The following is an 18,351-nucleotide window of genomic DNA, read 5'->3' on the forward strand; positions in this document are numbered from 1 at the left end:
AGTGTGCTTAAGGGGTTGTGGGAAGGAGCGAGTGGCAAATTCGGGGTTGCAGAGGTCAGCCAAGGCTGGGACGAGAGAGGCGATGTCCTTGATGAGCCTGGAGAAGCAGGGGAACACCTGTTTATAGGAGACTTTGATAGAGCAGCCAACTCTAGATATCTCATCTGGTGCAATGGGAGAGAAGAAGGAGAGTTTGGGGCAGGGGTGCCAATAGAAGCAAGAGAAGGGTTTGGGGTGGGGAGGAGCAGATGAGAGCGAGGACAGGGTGTCCAGAGGTTTGGAGAAGTGGGTAGCCAGTTCAGAGCAGAGGGCTTGGGAGAGAGGAGGAGAGGAGGAGACTGCAGTAGGAATGGCAAGTTCCTTGCAGATTTTAAAAAGTTCAGCCATGCTATTGGTGGCACCAGAGATGCAGGCTTGGACATGAGCCCTCTTATTGGAGCAGATGGTGAGACGACATTGCCTTTGGAGTAGGCGGCAGGCCAGTTTGACAGGGAATGAGCTAGATGCCGGCCCCTTCTACTCTGCAGCTTTTCACTTGTGTTTCAAAGTTACTAAATCGGAGTCATACCAAGAGTTGCATTTGGAGGCTGTCACAAGTCTCTCCCCTTCTCACCTGTTTATGTTGTTTGTTTGAGACCTTCTTTGGTGACTTCTTTCGCACGGTCTGGGATTTGTATAAACCCTTGTGCTGGTCTTCGGATTCCAGCGTGAGGATGACAATCCAACTCCAGGATACGTTCAGATCTCCAGGACGGAGACCAGGAAGGCACAATGTCCGAGCTCGGAGACACGGAGCGCTGTGACCCAAGCGTAGGTGAAAATCCAGGCAATTCGGAGATAAGAATTGAGGAAAAGAAGGAAGAAACAGGGTTTCAAGGAACCAGGAAACAGGATTCAGAAGAAAGCCCCGAGCGAACTTCGGCAACACACGTCCAACTACAGCAAGCGGTAGCGTTGAGATGCGCAGAGCCGCGGGGGCGTGTCTGTTTAGTAGAACTTAGAGCGTGGAGCGCAAGGACTGGCAAATAGCGTTCCGTATCAGGCGGCCATGTTGGAAGGATTACTGCATTCAATCCCCTATGGGTCAGGGACTACGAAGTCCAGAAGGGACGTAGGCGACGGTTCATGACAGAGGCAGGCTTCATGCAGATCCTCATGATGGGGTCAAGGATGTCCAGTGTGTTAGAGATTGAGATACAGAGGTTAGCTAGTACAGAGTCAGAAGGACAGTCACATGAAGGGGGCAGAGAAGGGGGTAAGGAAGGCATGGTATCAAAGTAAAACAAGCACAAGTGACCACAGTTCAAGGGTGTTTATTGAACTTTATCAAGGGTGTGATAAACGCCTATCTAAACCTAAATCTAAGATGGGAGCAAGCTACGACCATCAAATAATAATAATGCAGTCCTAGTGGATTCTGGTCAAAATAAAAAGGGCCTATACTAAATAAAACTGTTGCCAATCCTTACTGCTAAATTACAAATAGTGTGAGGTAATGTTCATGAAAAAGAAAGAAGTGTTCACAAAAATGATAAGTCAGGATGCTCAGGCCGTTGGCCTCCCTTCTCCACATTTTTACCACGGGACAAGGGGGTTCACTCGAGCATAGCACACTCTTGGTCTTCTTCGGCACAGGGACACAGTTCCTTTTACCAACTACAGGGCCTTCTGTGCCCAAATCTCCTACATCCAAAGTCTCTTGATTCAGAGGGCTTGATGTACCAACAACAACGAACAAAGTAATTTTCTAAATATTCAAGTCCGGTGAGCCCTTAGCCGGACTCAGACCAATTTTAGTTTGCACGCATCCCTCAATCGGGTTCACATTTGCCACAGCAACATCCTCTCGGGTGACTCACGGTTCACCCCGTATTCTCCTCTTGCGGGCTCAGACCAATTTCACTTCATTGGCTATCGAAGACTTTTGAATGTGCATGGGATTTAGCTTGACCCATTGCAGAACCACTTCGATTTCACAGTTCAATAATTCTCACAAGCTCAGTTGGATACCAAACAGAGACCTTTGAATGAGCACCCACGTGGCGCATCCCAATCTGGTACCTATTTCAGTTTCATAAATTTCAATCGCATGTGCCTCATCTTTCTTCATACAATGTTGTCGCTTGCAACCTTGAGCGTAACATGGTCCGGTCTACTATCAGTCTCTCTGACTCAATGGCTGTGCAGACTTCACTGGCGCTGCTTTGTTGTCGGAGCCAAGGACAGTACCACAGCGGCAATCGCTTCTCCCCGCATTGGCTATCAATGCGGGAGGGCCCTGTGTACCTTCGACACACACTGCACCGTTCTTCAACTGCAATTCACGGTTTTATGTTTCTTTTTCTCCAGGCCTCTTTAAAGTCACGGTTCTTCTCTGAAAAGGTCAAGTGTAATTCTCTCCTTGCAGCCCTCTGTGGTCTTGCCGCCTTTCTCCTCGGTGTAAAGTGCCATCTCGGAATTGCTGCTTCCTCTTGCGTTTTGCCTTGCTCACTGTGTGCTTTTGTGCTCTGCCTTTTATCCTTGTGGGGAAGAGAAAGGGAAGTCAGGTGTGTGTAATCAAAGTTGATTGCCTGATCTTGCCTGGCCTCAAAATTAGGACAACATGGCAGGCTCTCATAGGGAGTTGTAGCCCTTGTATTCCTATGGGGATTCTTTCTGTCTCGTAGTTCATTAACCCTCATCCTAGGAGGGTTGGTAAACTTGGAAGGGTGAAATTCTGGGGAATTGTAGTGTTTGATCAAAGCAGACTGGGAGTTCAGAAAATAATAATCAGAGGGACAGGGGAAGAATGACTGGGAGTACCCGGTTAGTCTATAGGAAAATAGGGATTCTGGGAGATGTCTCCCAATGCAATACAATTTGTGTTCTTAATAGGTTTAGCAGATTCAGAGAGGTTGTTTGATTTTCCTTTTGGTAAGGGAGATTCATTGGGTGGAGGGGAGGTTGATTGGGAACAGCCTATAAAAGCTTCAGGGACTTCGTCCTTCTCGCCTTCTTTCCCAGCGTAATACTGCATCTCATCTGGGGTATTCCCCCAAGCATAACCCCAGGTTCCCCAACCCAGATGATCCTCCCTCGTTCGTCCACCTCTAGGGTTGGCGTAGGAGAGCGTCAGCCCTTCCCTGGCCACCTTGATAAGCGATTTGTGGGATCTACCTGGGAGAATACCCTCAGGTTCCTCACATACCCTTCCCCTATGCTGGTTGGACCGAGGTGTTTCACTTGTAAATTCCACCATGGAACACCCGACCGTTGGTCTAAGCATTCCAGCATGTAACCTGACTGGTCTCCTCCTCCAGTATATACATTTTTTTATTGGTTTGGCCCTCAACCCTTTTCTGGTTAATCAAGGTTTGTTCAGGAGGTGGGTTTAAGGGTTCTCTTCTTTCTTTCTCTTTCTATTTTCTTTTCTCTTTCTTGAACCTCCATTAACTCTTCCTCTATGTTTTCAGGGCAAACCTCCATAATATGCCCATGCTCCCCACAAAATAAGCATTGTTCTAAATGAGAGGCTTCTGAGTCATCCAGCGATACAATGGATGTTGACCCTCTCCTATCCTTATTCAGGGGGTTACAAAACAAAATTCATGCCATTATTGTTATTTAGCTTTTGTTCCACCATGTCATTATAGGGTTCTCCTTGTATCCTCCCATTTGGGAGCTAAAATGGGAATGGGGAAGGTCCGGGCCCGGGTTCCTCGAGGGAGGAATTACCGGGCCCTCCGAACTCAGAATGGCCTAGTAATTCCCCATTCTGGAAACCCAGACCTGGACCCGATTTTGGCGGCAGCCATGCCGCCAATAGCGGCATGGCTACCGCCAAAATCGTAATGAGGCCCTTAGTGTGGTTGATTCAAGGACAAATAACAATGGGACCCTGTATTCAGTGCTCTAAGGGAGCCAAGGGTTTATTTTTGTTTTTGTGAAAAAAAGACCATAAAAAAGACAGACATGACGTTGCTTCAGACAGGTGGTTCAGAAAAATAAGAACAATTCAAAGCAGCTATTGGTACTTTGGACCGCAACAGGAAAGCGACTATAGCTGGTAGGCTTTAGGAACCAAAAGCTGGATAGCACGGAAGGTGTGAAAACCACATGAAGTAGGAACTACGGGTAAAGGCAGTTTATAGAACAATGGGTAAACAGGTTGAGCTTATGAAGCATTCCCAAAAGGGCGGAGTGGCCCTTATTTTCCCTGAATTGGTTCCTGCTACTGTCATACCTACTCAGTCGTACTCCTTCAAATGCCTCGTCTACAAGCTTGGTGTCTCTCTGATTCTCTTTCTGACTCTTGCCACCATATACAGGCCCCTTGTTCCCCCTGGATTTTCAGGTTGGTGCCTTTGGCTACATGAGTTAAATTCACCAATGGCTCTGCACATATCCCCCTATGTAATTTATAATCACATTTAATCATTTGTATAATCTCTAGCAGGCTGCAGTTGAATACAATGTATTTTGGCTCCTTTAGTAGCCAATCGTCCATCAGTACAGTGGTTTGTGATTCGATGGTGGTGGACAAGGTGCTTTACACTAGGAATACTGAAGTCCAGATCATGAGCACCTTGATCTATCAATTGCGAAGCTGCTTCAGTTAATTTCAGGCTCTGATATTTCCAGATTTTCCACATGAACTGGCGAAATATGGAACATTGTATGTTTCTTCGGTTGACATTTATTAGAGGGTGTAGATTATGTTAGCGGGTCTGCAAGCAATTTCGATACGTCTTCTGTGTTGTCGGTTTCATCTGGGTGACATTTTGTAATGTAATAGTGATCCATGGTCACTTCCCATGGCTCACTGGTGATATTCCATTCATAGTCCGGCCACAGGATATCTGCATCACGACTCTGCATCTTCAGCGGACCAGGCTGTTTCTCAAAATGTAGTTGCTCCAAAGTGGCATCGGTTTGGCAAGCAGCATCATTAGTTTGTGTTGTTGTGTGAGTCTTTATGCTCCTCTTCCTCCTGGGCCTCTAACCAATTTAAAGAAAACCATGCTCAATGTACATCATACTTACAGAATATATGATTTACAAACTAAAAACCTAATATGAATAAAATAAATGATAAACAACTTCTTTAAAGGTTTCTTATTTACCCTAGTTTTCTTGCTTTGCTTTGAAACAGGCAACATCGATTTGCCAACAACACCAAGCTGAAAAACAGCATTTTTACAATGTATAAACCAAGCAATCTACTCTTCCACTTAAAGAAACATATATACATATCTACAAATAGAACCTACTTTACGTATGTAAAACCTTAAAACATATTAAAAATTACATAACAATCGAATGGGATGATACTGAAATTGGTCCATGTGTCTCTTCAGTTTCAACCACTTCAGTTGTACATTCCTTGGCCATATAATTCATCAAAATAAATTCAATTGTTAAACAAATGTAATGTTAAAATCATTGATCTCACAAAATACTTCTTGAGAAAGTTATTTAAAATGATTGTCTACCTTAAACTATAACGTTAATCCTTCTAATACAATTTGTACATTCTTATCAAGGTAAAGTCGAACACTGTGTATGCGTGACCTTTTTAAAATATATATTTTAAATAGTACCTGATAACCTTCTGAGATTTCACATGGAGTTGGTGTGAGACCACCCGAAAAAATAGTGGGCCTCATTACACGGTAGGTGGTAACCATGGCGCTATTAGCGCCATGGCTGCCGCCGGTACCGTACCGAGTCCGCCTTGATGGATGGCTGAATTACCGCCCTACTCCAAGGTGAGCGGGGGCGGTAATTCCCCATTCACCAAGGCCCTTCCCCATTCCCATTTTTGCCCCATAGGGCATAATGGGAATGGGGAAGGTGCTAATTACGGTACCGCAAATTGCGGTACCGTAATTAGCTCCGAGGTCCCTTTGCGGGTCCCGTCCTTAACGCCTGGAAAAGCTAGGCGTTAAGGGAGGACCCGCAAAGGGACCTCGTAGTAAGGCGGTAAGGGGTTACCGGTACCGGTGCCCTTACCGGTACCGGTAAACCCTTACCGCCTACCGTGTAATGAGGCGCAGTGATTACATTTTAGCCACCCAAAGTAGTTTGCGTTGTAATGGTTTCTTTTTAATCTATTCAGCTTTGGTCAGGCAGGTAAATGTCTTAACCAAAAACAGGAAACTTTCATATAGTGAAAGGTTAGATTCATTTCAGTTAAAAAGTTTGTTTTTTAGGTGGTTTACTTTCATTGTTGCATGTCCATGGGCGATAAATACAACAAGGTTGTTGGATGAATTTTTTGCAATTTGCTGAATGTATTTTAAATTGTCCAACAATTAACACTTATATCTTAATTTCATACAAAATATTATTAACCAAGAACTGCTAATGCAAATCAATACATTCTCACTTATCCTACTTCATCCTCCAGGCTGGTTGCAATAATAGAATAGTTTGTTGCTGAAGTTTCAGCATAACCCATATCAATGTAATTGTTATAATAGGATGTTAAAGACAAATTAAAAAAAACATTACATGCAAAAGATGATCGATATCGAGATACAATCCTACATGCCACTTTGTATCAAGAGGTTATATTATACATAACTGTAATCAATGGACCTCATTCCGAGGTTGGGGCTAGTCATGGCGCTATTAGCGCCATAACTAGCACCATTACCGGTACCGGGTCCGCCCTGGTTAAATGGGGACTTACCGGTCTAGTCCGACCTTTGCAGGACCGGTAAGTCCCCATTGAAAATGTCAATCCCCATTCCCATTTGAGCCCCCATAGGGCTCAATGGGAATGGGGAGGGTGCTAAAAATGGTACCATAAATTACAGTACCGTTATTGGATCTGAAGTCCCTTTGCGGGTCCCGTCCTAAACGCCTGCTAAAATCAGACATTAAGGAAGTACCCACAAAGCGACCTTGGAATAGGGCGCAAAGGGATTACCGGTACCGGTGTCATTACCGGTGCCTGGTATCCCTTTGCGCCCGGGTCGTAATGTCCCGCAATATGTTTAAAGTGGAACTTGACCATTTACATGTATTGTTTGTTCACATCTGAAGGATTGGTATAAAAAATACTTGTAAGGTGAGTGAGGTTGCTGTTCACTCGGGAATAGTTGTCAATGTTGAATCTTGGTCCTTTATTCAATTTATATACATAACAGTGTTCAATAGAAAATGTACATTAGTGTTACATTTTAGACCACATCAAAATCTCTGGAGTAATTTTATGTGCATGTTGCTTGGCCTCACTGTTTGGATATTTGACGGGTCAATGGTTTCCTCTGTGGTAACAGTTCGGTCTTCCAACAGTGTGGTCTATGTAAAGAAAGACATTGGGCCTCATTACGAGTCTGGCGGTAACCGCGGTGGTAAAACCGCCTGGTTACCGACGGACTCGTATTACCATTCCGCCTCCGTGACTCCTGGAATTATCAGGGCATTACAGCCCTGGTGTCCTGGGAATTCCGGAGGCGGAATTCGGTAAAACCCCATTCCCATTGAGTCCCATAGGACTCAATGGGAATGGGGAAGTGGAAACACTGGCACCATCTCGTGATGGTGCTGGAGTGTCCACGTCCGCTTGCAGGCGGGAGGTGTTCAACCCGCCAGGTCAGACCTGGCGGGAAGATCACCTCTCGCCTGCAGGACTCGGGATCGGGCGGTCAGGAATTAACAGTGGCGGCGGGTTTACCGCCACTGTTAATTCCGGACCGCCCGACCTGTAATGAGGCCCATTGTAATCAACAGATTTAACACAATAACCAATTCATAAAGGACACAATGTAAGTGTTTAGAAAGGCTCCCGTTGCACAGAACTGTTAGAGTATGCCTAAAGTATGGATACTCAAAGTAGTATAAAGTGAAACATTTATAAAGTACATTGTATCTGGAAGACAAATTTTGTACTATACCATCAATGAAAATATTCCCCAAAAATTCAAAACCGTTCATCATGTTACCTTTTCACACTCTATTTCAATAGATTGAGCGATCGTTTAGAGACATATATATATAGAGCAATTGTTTACAACATACATAAAACATTCATCATCCACTACTCACCGAAGGCAGCGTGTAGTGAAATTCGGTTGGGACTGCATTGGGAATTAATTTGCAAAGGAGTCGGAGTGATGCTTTTTAGTGTACTTTGATGGTTCGTACATATCTTCTGAGAAGTGCATGCTGCAGATGCTGAATCGATTGTCCTTCACGCCTTCCAAGCCATCCTTTGCTCTGCTGCCAGTCTTGGACACTGGAAATCTGCAATTCAAGAGCCAACTTCTTATTAAATCGAAATCCTTTGTGAATACATGTAGGACTGTGCCAGGAGTTTTGACATGGCTGATATTAGAGCATCCAAAAACGATAAATGAAGGCATTGTTGGATTGTCAATAAAATCAGTTGAAAAAATATAAATAAATATTACAATTAATAATGTATCACAGTGAGTAAAAAGGAACCATCACATACATTTATTTGTACATGTTTTATTTACATATTTTATTTAAAACCCTGTTACCTGGTCTAAACGTCATAGTGATCAAGTTAGTCACAACCCATTGTTCTACCCCCAGCTGAAACGTTTTACTAGTCCATCGAACACACTTTGTGCCACCTAGATAATACATGCGTTCAAAACATGGACTACAAAATGTTAGATCCGGATACAATACTCTAAAATGTTATGTTCTAATTCCAGAGATAAATATATATAAAACCGTTGATAATAGTGAAGTCTTTGAGATAAATGAAAATGAGAATACGGTGTAAATTGAGTATAAAGCAATAGAAAGTTGCTGAGCAGCGATCAGTAAAACTACAGAAACAAATACTTTACCAAGCCTTACTTGGGTGAACAGATGAGCCGATTCAGCAAGCCAGGTAACAAGTGCATAGATGATGATATCAGTTGTAGATTGCAGAGATGTTTTCTTGTTAGCTATATAGGTGTTTATAAAGGCTTACAAAAATGGGTTTGTGTGTGAATGTCTGACATGTTCGTTCACACCCACCCACCCAGGCTCGATGCCAATGTTTGACATCATCATTCCAATCCACCCAGCACCCTCGGGAGCGCATGGCACAGGTGCCAACTGCCATTGACACTGGAGGGGGGATGGATGTGGATGAGGCGGGAACATTAGGCCCGCACCATATTCAAAGGAGACATACAAATGTTGATTGCTGGCAAGCGGTCTTCAAAGTGGAGTCTGGAGACACTGGGTCTAGGGAGGCCATCTAGGCAATGATCCCTGTGTGAAAGATCCCTTTGAGGTGTACATGGTGTTTGGCACCTTCAGCTTCCCCATCCACCCAGCCCCCTCGGGAGTGCACGGCCACAGGTGCCAAATGCCATTCATACTGGAGGGGGGATGGATGTGGATGAGGCAAGCTCCTTAGGCCCGCAACCTAATCAAAGGAGACATACAAATGTTGATTGCAGGGACGGGGTCTTCAAAGGGGAGTCTGGAGACACAGAGTCTGGGGAGGCCATCTGGACAATGGTCTCCGTGCATATGTTCTCTTTTAGGTGTACATGGTACCCGGCAACTTCAGCTTTCCCATCCACCCAGCACACCGGGAGCGCCCGGCCACAGGTGCCCACTGCCATTGATACTGGAGGTGCAATTGATGGGCATTAAGTGAGCACAATATGCCACTGAACTTCTTATAAGAACCTTCTAGACGGTTGGACGTGTTGTTAACTTACTGAACAATTCAAACAACTATTCATATTAAATCATTTTAAAAATGTTATTAGTTTGGTAATGTTGATGTCACAAACAAACTACAAATTGTGCTGATGCGGTTGAGGTACTGTCTGTAAAAATCCTTTGTATTGTCCGTTGTCACTGGTGAATTTCTCGTAAATGGCTCGAACGACACAGGCAGGTATTACTCGTTGAACGCGGAATCCCAGTCTTCCATGAATCCACCATGTAAACGCATGATAGGCCACAAGACTGTAACACCTTTGCAAGAGAAACGGAAATAGTTTACTTGGATGATCCCGTTAATTGTTTTTATTTACTTTGCACTGCCTTCTAAATTTGATGGCATTTTTACGCTCACAAAAGTATCTTTCAGAACAAAGTACTTGTGATTTGCAGTAGCAATCAATTACAAATGTGAACGCCCATTCAAGCAAGAACAGTTTTGGTCATAGGGAAATATTATTTTTAACTTCAAAGTGAAAGAAACTTAATTGTTTGGACGTTAAATCTAGTGATGTATACTTTGGTTTGAGATTAGTGTGATACATTTATTCAATTTACAGAAATAATTGTTCATCAGTGATCGATCAAAGTAAAAATAATGTAGGAGAACAACATAAAATGTGAGTCATCTCGGATGTCAAACATACAACAAATAAAGAGTAAATGTACTCGTTACTTGGATTACGAAGGCGAACTGTAGCTTGAAGTTCTTGGATGAGGACCCTCATCATTCGCAATATGGATCTTGCAAGGCAGGCTGCCCTGAAGTCACGCAGCTCGGTGGTGTGTCTTCTCTGGCCATGTAGGCCAACCAGCCAGAGTTTTCTCAGCAACAGCAGTTCTCCAGCACAGTTGGCATAACCTCACAATGATAGCAGGTACACCAGGTGTAAACGTCTTCCAATTCCCCATCGTTTCAGCTCCTTTATCTTCCTATCATTTCCTGTTCTGGTATTTGGGCTCGTACTGGTAGGGCTCAATTGTTGCCATAGTTCCTGAATATTGAAGAAGTACAAAATCATCAGTCAGAAAAATAATAATGTTTTTGTTTGTATACAGTAATGAATGTTAAAGAAAGACAAGAGAAAAAACAGCCATTTTACAAAAACCCATAGTGCCAGGACAAGAATAATAGGCCCAGACCTTGAAATTTCACATTGACACATGTATAAAATCAATCTTGTAAAAGTAGAATTTAAGGTTTGGTAAAGACATTTGTACATAATATAAGAAATGTTTAAATAAAAAGCAACTACTGCATTAACTCCTTTTAGGTAGTGTAAGTACCTGTTCTCAGTGCGTTGCACTTGTAAGATAGCTGAACAGAGCTGAAACAAGTCAGGAAGGCTCACAATGAAATACATTGACACAAAAGTAAAAAGAAACGCCAGTGTTGTGTGATCGAAAAGGATTTGATTACACTTGTTGAGGAAAGAGGCGTCTGGTATTTCCATGGAGGCACATCAATAGATTGTGCACAGAGGACATTGACATAAGACGTGCATTGGCTCTGTGAAAAGGGGCATAAGCGTCTAGTAATGTCAGCTTGAGGGGCGAGTGATCTGAATTACTTCCGCGAGGGCACTTGAACTTAGGAGGATGGATCAATGGATAAGATAAGCACAAGATGGCGGCACTCTAACTGTTGTTTTCACATGTGTAAATGTGAGAAAAACGAAGGTAAGATGCATAGGAAATTAATTTAAGATCGATCGCAGCATGGTCACAAATTCATGCCCGATCGATTGGGACAATAACATTTCTGAAGAGAATTTAAGTTCCCAAACCGGGAACTCACGTCCCCTGCACACTATCTAATATCTGGAACACCAGACCAACAAGTAGATATATTTAACAATTAATTTTCCTTAATACATTCAGGAAAGTCTATAAATGGTAATGCATAAAAAGCGATAATATGTTCAAAACAATGACTTTGAATCAGGTAAGGTTACAAGAAACATTCTTGATTGTTTATTCTTGATGTTGAAGTTGTGGAAGGCCCAACGCGTTTCGAGTGCTACAACACTCTTCATCAGGGGCAATAACAAGGGTTTCTAGGAAAAAATATATATATAATATGTACATTAGGAATATATTTACACTAACAACATTTGTTCAACAACATTTCCAAATAACTCATTTTAGATCAGGATATGTATCACAATAACACATGGCATTCAAGGATTACCTATGTAACAGGACGTGTATCACAATAACACATGGCATTCAGGGATTACCTATGTAACAGGACGTATGACATTTTTGAATATACTGACTATATATTAACCCTCAAGGGGACAACCTATCCTCCATTAATACCTGTAGAAACTAATGGACAATTCACTAGGTAAGTAGTACCTTGTGTTTTTTATAAAAATGAGAGAGGTACTTCAAGAGAACGGAGGTGGTCTGGGGCGGGAAAACCAGGCCTTCGTCCAAACAAGACAGCGGATTTTAGATGGTAAATCCTTATCTGTAGAGATGAACATCAAAAACGTCTATTTAGACCATTGTCATACGCAATAACCGCAAAAGGTATGGAAGTTGTTCAGGGCCGGAGCGCTGTGAAAAAGTAAGTAGGGTCTCAGTAATGGACACAAGAAGTGAACAGGGTGTTCAAATGCTTTGTTGTGAAAGAAAGGGGTGAGCCAGTATTGGAAGCTTAAACTTCCATACCTTTTGCGGTTATTGCGTACCACTTCCCCTCAGCTTTCGTTGATATTGGCCAACCGCGTTACTGGTGTAAGTGACTCATTACTGGCTTAACTTATTCTATTGCAACTATGTCACATACAATGGTCTAAATAGACGTTTTTGATGTTCATCTCTACAGATAAGGATTTACCACCTAAAATCCGCTGTCTTGTTTGGACGAAGGCCTGGTTTTCCCGCCCCAGACCACCTCCGTTCTCTTGAAGTACCTCTCTCATTTTTATAAAAAACACAAGGTTAGACTCTTTATATAATTACACAGTTGCTCACTCTATCTTATTTAAACTTCAATGCATTGACTTTCATAAGTTATTCTCTATATATTTTTTCTACATTCGATCATAGCAGTGAAGATACTACTTACCTAGTGAATTGTCCATTAGTTTCTACAGGTATTAATGGAGGATAGGTTGTCCCCTTGAGGGTTAATATATAGTCAGTATATTCAAAAATGTCATACGTCCTGTTACATAGGTAATCCCTGAATGCCATGTGTTATTGTGATACACGTCCTGTTACATAGGTAATCCTTGAATGCCATGTGTTATTGTGATACATATCCTGATCTAAAATGAGTTATTTGGAAATGTTGTTGAACAAATGTTGTTAGTGTAAATATATTCCTAATGTACATATTATATATATATTTTTTCCTAGAAACCCTTGTTATTGCCCCTGATGAAGAGTGTTGTAGCACTCGAAACGCGTTGGGCCTTCCACAACTTCAACATCAAGAATAAACAATCAAGAATGTTTCTTGTAACCTTACCTGATTCAAAGTCATTGTTTTGAACATATTATCGCTTTTTATGCATTACCATTTATAGACTTTCCTGAATGTATTAAGAAAAATCAATTGTTAAATATATCTACTTGTTGGTCTGGTATTCCAGATATTAGATAGTGTGCAGGGGACGTGAGTTCCCGGTTTGGGAACTTACATTCTCTTCATTGTATTGTGCAACCAAGGTGTCATGGTTGCCCCTCTCTCCTCTGCACCTCATACTTGATAAGCATTTTGTCTAAACACCTAGTATCTAAGCTGACTATTAATATTTAAAACATTTTTCGTCACTAGGGTGTGCCATAGTTGTCCTATTCTTCCTTTCTTACAATAACATTTCTGAGCATGCTTCCCTTTTAATTCAATACATTTTTGCACCAAAGCAGCATCCCAGGTCTAGCGCAACCATTGCTCTAGAGCAAACATGAATTAAAAGAATATATTTTTTTGTAGTTGATCAATTTCAGAAAACAGCCGCAGTTATGGATCATGCTACTGTTTTTAATTTTTAAGCTTCATCTATGTGACCGAGAAGCACCATTCTGTGTCAAGACCAGAGGGTCGGATTATGCTTATCTCTCAACTTTACTTCTCGAGCAGCAAATAACAACAATAGTATATACACAACAAAGCATTAAACTACAAATCCCAATAAAGTTTGAGTCTTTGGTAGTTCATATATTATTGGCACTTCACAAAACACGCAACTTTCTTAACCAATCCGTATACTTTTAGTCCCATAAACACTGTATGTTCCTTGACCATATCCTCTTTCTTTGCTGCTCGGGCAGTGAGTTAAGTACAACTTTTATTATTGATCTCTCACTGATTGTACATTTGTTTGAACAGTGCTGTGCTAGTGCGAGGGGGATGATTTCAGCATGAGCGCAGCGGGTGCTTATTACATTAAGGCGGAACATTTACGCGTTAGATTTGGGATGCGGCCGGGCTGCTACTCCAGTGCCCACACCATTAAGGGCTGCCTGCAGGGGCGTTGCTAGGGGGGGGGCTAAGGGGGCTATAGCTCCTGATCTTTAGGTTGTAGCCCCGGATAGAATCTCAGGAGCTACAGCCAAAAGACTAGCTAGCCCCCAGTCCCAACAGTTCCAACATCAGCTTAGCGCCGGGTCTTTTCCAGATCTAGCAACTCCCCTGGCTGCCTGGCAAGAGGCAATTTTGGCACGCAAGGTGGGTCACGCTTCCATGACAGCATTCGCTGAGGAGAGCAGACCATCCGTGCTTGGATTCATACTTATATTGGCAAGAGTTTTCGCACGTGAGCACAATTATATAATTTGGAAGTTTGGCAGTTCTGTGTCAGTATATACATGCTGAAAGCATGAGAGAGGGTGATTATTCAGATAGACTGCCAAGGAGTAACACACGGCCAGAGTACAGGGACCCCTACTGGCAGAAAGTTTTATATATATATATGCATATATATATATATAAAACTTATATATATATAGTGACAGGCACAGTCCCAAAAAAACTGTTAAGCTGTCAAATCAACTATACCCTGACCCACTATCTACGTACTGCCTATAAAACTTGATGGGAACAGGCCCAATAATCCTGTCATTGTTTACCTCCTTTATCATTCACTGAGCAATATGAGCAACTCTAGTGTAGAGGGAAGACCACACACAAGCCAGAAAAGGCTGCAGTTCATTTTTGGACCAAGTCATCCAGAAAGCAATTGGTGCTAGTCTTGGACATGCTTCTCAACATCTATCCCTCATGGAGGACTGGTTGAAATTCTCCCGCCGCATGGAAGCTCAGAGGAGCAGTTGAGCCTGGGAGGGATAAAGGGGGCAGAAAAAAAGAACATATGCCACAAGATGCCCAGCCCCTCCTCCCCCTGGCCTGCCATGGAAGGGGAAGGGTGGCAAGAGAAAAGCAGTGAGGTTGAGTGTGAAAGAAAGCAGGTGGCAAGAAATCTCCCCCAACAGCTCGTATGAGCTGGAGGATGAAAGCTGGCAAGATCAATCCAGTGAGGATGAGGCGGAAATGATATCATCCTCCAGCGAAGAAAGGAACAAGAAAGCTCTCAAGAAATGGAAGACCACAGAGAATCAGGATGGAGACAACTTTGACCAGGACTCCCTCATTCATCCGCGGTCATCGGAATGGGTGCCACCGGCAAAAATAGGGGCGTACCTGAAAAAGCGGCTCAGGACACCACTGGCCAAGGAAGCCAGAAACAATCTTAGAGCGGGGTGACCCAGACCACATCTTCCTGAGGGGATTTTCGTAACCCCAGGCATAGATGAAAGAATGCTCACCTTCATGGGCAAGTATTCTAAGGACGTGAAGAAAGGACTTCATAGATCTTGGGGATCAGGCCAAGATAAAATTCTTGATGTTGTAGGGCCGATTACAAAAATCCTCCAGATGGCAGATGAGGCTAAGGAGAAGGGCGAGAGTATAGATCCTGTGGTACTGATGGGGTGGGCCCAGAGGGCCATTCGCCTGTTGGGTAACACCAACAGTGTGATCACCTCAGAAAGAAGGAGGTCCATTCTAATGAAGATAGACCTGAAAGTAAGCGTACTGCCCACATCAGAAGCAACAGCTGCAGCCAAACGGCAAACAATTCAGCGATTCTTTTCTTAAAGAAATGACTAGATTCGCCAATACCTACACTGCATCTCTGAAGAGGGTCTTTGGCAGACAGGTTTTTGGCCGGCTACGCTTACGGCAGGTCCTACAGAGACAGAAGACACTGGAAAGAGCAGGGCGATCGAAAGCCAAACCCATTTTTCCCCTTGAGGGGAAGAGAGAGTGGAAGGCGTTGCCGTCACGCCGAGCGACAACAGCATAACACAGGAGAGAGCATGCGCAGCACAACACACACTGACGAAAGGCAGAGACATACCCGCAGTAGGCGGGAGAGTGACACAACACATAGAGAACTGGAGATCGAGATCCATAGACTGTTGGGTACTAGATACAGTCCAAGATTTCCATTTCGATTTCTATATCCAACCAGTGCAAGCGAAACTGCCGAGGCCTATAGTGCAAAGTGAAGGGAACCAGCAGTTGCTGGAGGCAGAGATAACAAAACTAGAGCAAAAAAGCCGCCATTATTCAGGCATCAAATGTTGTAAACGGGTTCATAATCAAAATGTTCCTGGTCAAAGAAAAGCACAAGCTGAGGGAATTGAACGGCTTCAAAGTGTACAGACATTTCAAAATGGAAGGTATTCACCTCCTAAGGGACATAATGCAGCTAGGGAATTGGCTTGTCAAAATAGATCGCAGGGACGCCTAAAGGTACCCGTTGCAGCAGATCACCGGAGGTTCCTGAGGTTCCTCTGGAAAGGTCAGACATGGGAATTCACATGTTTGCCCTTTGGACTAGTGTCCACACCCTGGTGCTTTACCAAGCTGATGAAGCCGGTGGTAAGCCACCTCAGAGAGCAGGGCATCCTTTGATCATATACCTGGACGACACATGTAATGTGCCATGACAAGGATCTGCTGTATAATGAAGTGACAATTAAGATAGACCTGCTACAACAACTGGGCTTCCAAGTACATTGAGAGAAATCCCAGCTACAGCCAGAGCAATCCACGGAGTTTCTGTGTTTCGTGGTAGACATGAACCAAGGGACCCTCAGTTTAGCATTGAGCAAGGTGAACAACATCAAAACTGATCAAGACCACTCTGGCGAAAGACATGATATCTCTACGGGAAATAGCCAAACTGGTGCGGCATTTGGCGTACTCGATTCAGGCTATTTTCCCAGGTCGACTCCATTACAGAGCCCTGCAGAGGCTGAAGATTCAGCACCTCAGGAGGGGCTTGTCATTCGAACAAAGAGTTCCGATATCACAGGAAGCGAGAGTGGAATTGGAGTGGTTTTTCCAGCATATAGCGGCGTGGTACGGGAGAACAATATTTGGCTCATGCCCAGACCTGGTAATAGAGTCTGATGCCAGCAGATGGGGCTGGGGAGACCAGTGGGGAGAGTTGACAATGAGAGGGAGATGGTCGGGTCGCAAACTTGATCTCCACATCAACTGTCTAGAGTTGCTAGCGGGGTCATTTGCAGTGAGATGTTGGACCCAGGAGAGGGTACAATGTTGCGTACTCCAAATGGACAATGTGTCTGCAGTCCATTTCGGCTGGGCGGAATGAGATCCAAAATTTTAGCTGAGTTAGCGAAGGACTTTTGACATTGATGTCTACAGAGAAACCTGTCTGTGACTGGTATATTTACATGGGCTGCAGAACGAAGTTGCAGGCTGGAAATCCAGATTCCTCAGGGATGCCAGCTATTGGAAGCTGGATATGGAGTTATTCCAGCACTCAATGGCATGATGGGTCCCGTGTCAGACATATCTGTTTGCTTTGAGGTTAAACAACAAGTTGCCTTGATTCTTCAGTTGGAGACCAGCTCCGGAAGTGGAAAGGATGGATGCTTTTCTCCAGTCCTGGGGCCTGGATAGAGAGTATGCATTCCTGCCATTCTCAATGATTTCAAGGACAATGGTGCAAGCAAAGAGGCAGGAGGTCTCCCTACTGTTAGTGACACAACATTGGAAGGGACAAGCTTTATTCCCCAGTCTGTTAGAGATGGCTTATGACAACCTGATAGCTCTGCAGAGACAGTAGTCAATTGTGCAAGGGCCCACGGGGAACAGTCACCCATTGGTGCAGATGGCCAGTCTCAACCGGATTGCGTGGGCAATTCTGGGGTTCCTGGGCTAGGCTGGGACTGTCAGGAGAGGATGAATTGAGGAGTCATTGGCTCCAGGGACTACAAAGGCCTATAGATCAGCATGGGCACAGTGGCATAGCTGGTGTATGGAGAAGGACGTGCATTCCTCTGGAATAGATGTGCTGCACATCGTACATTTCCTAGCACAATTAGCTGCGCAAGGTAAGGCATACAGGACCATCAATACAGCATGTTTGGCAATTTCAGCGGGACCCCCGCGTGTCGAGGGGGAAGCTGTAGGAGAGCACCTATTGATGTGCAGATTACTGAGAGGCATACAACTGTTAAAGCCTCCTAAGGTGAAGTACTCTCAGCTATCGGATGTCTATAGGGTATTGAGGTTGTTTTCAGCATGTCCTGACAACAGCTAATTATCCAGAAAGGCTCTTACAGCCAAAGTGGCAATGCTCCTATGTGTCATGTTGTGCAAGAGAG

This window comes from Ambystoma mexicanum, chromosome 5q (assembly GCF_040938575.1).
Source record: "Ambystoma mexicanum isolate Mex_15411 chromosome 5q, UKY_AmexF1_1, whole genome shotgun sequence".
Classification (NCBI taxonomy): domain Eukaryota; kingdom Metazoa; phylum Chordata; class Amphibia; order Caudata; family Ambystomatidae; genus Ambystoma; species Ambystoma mexicanum.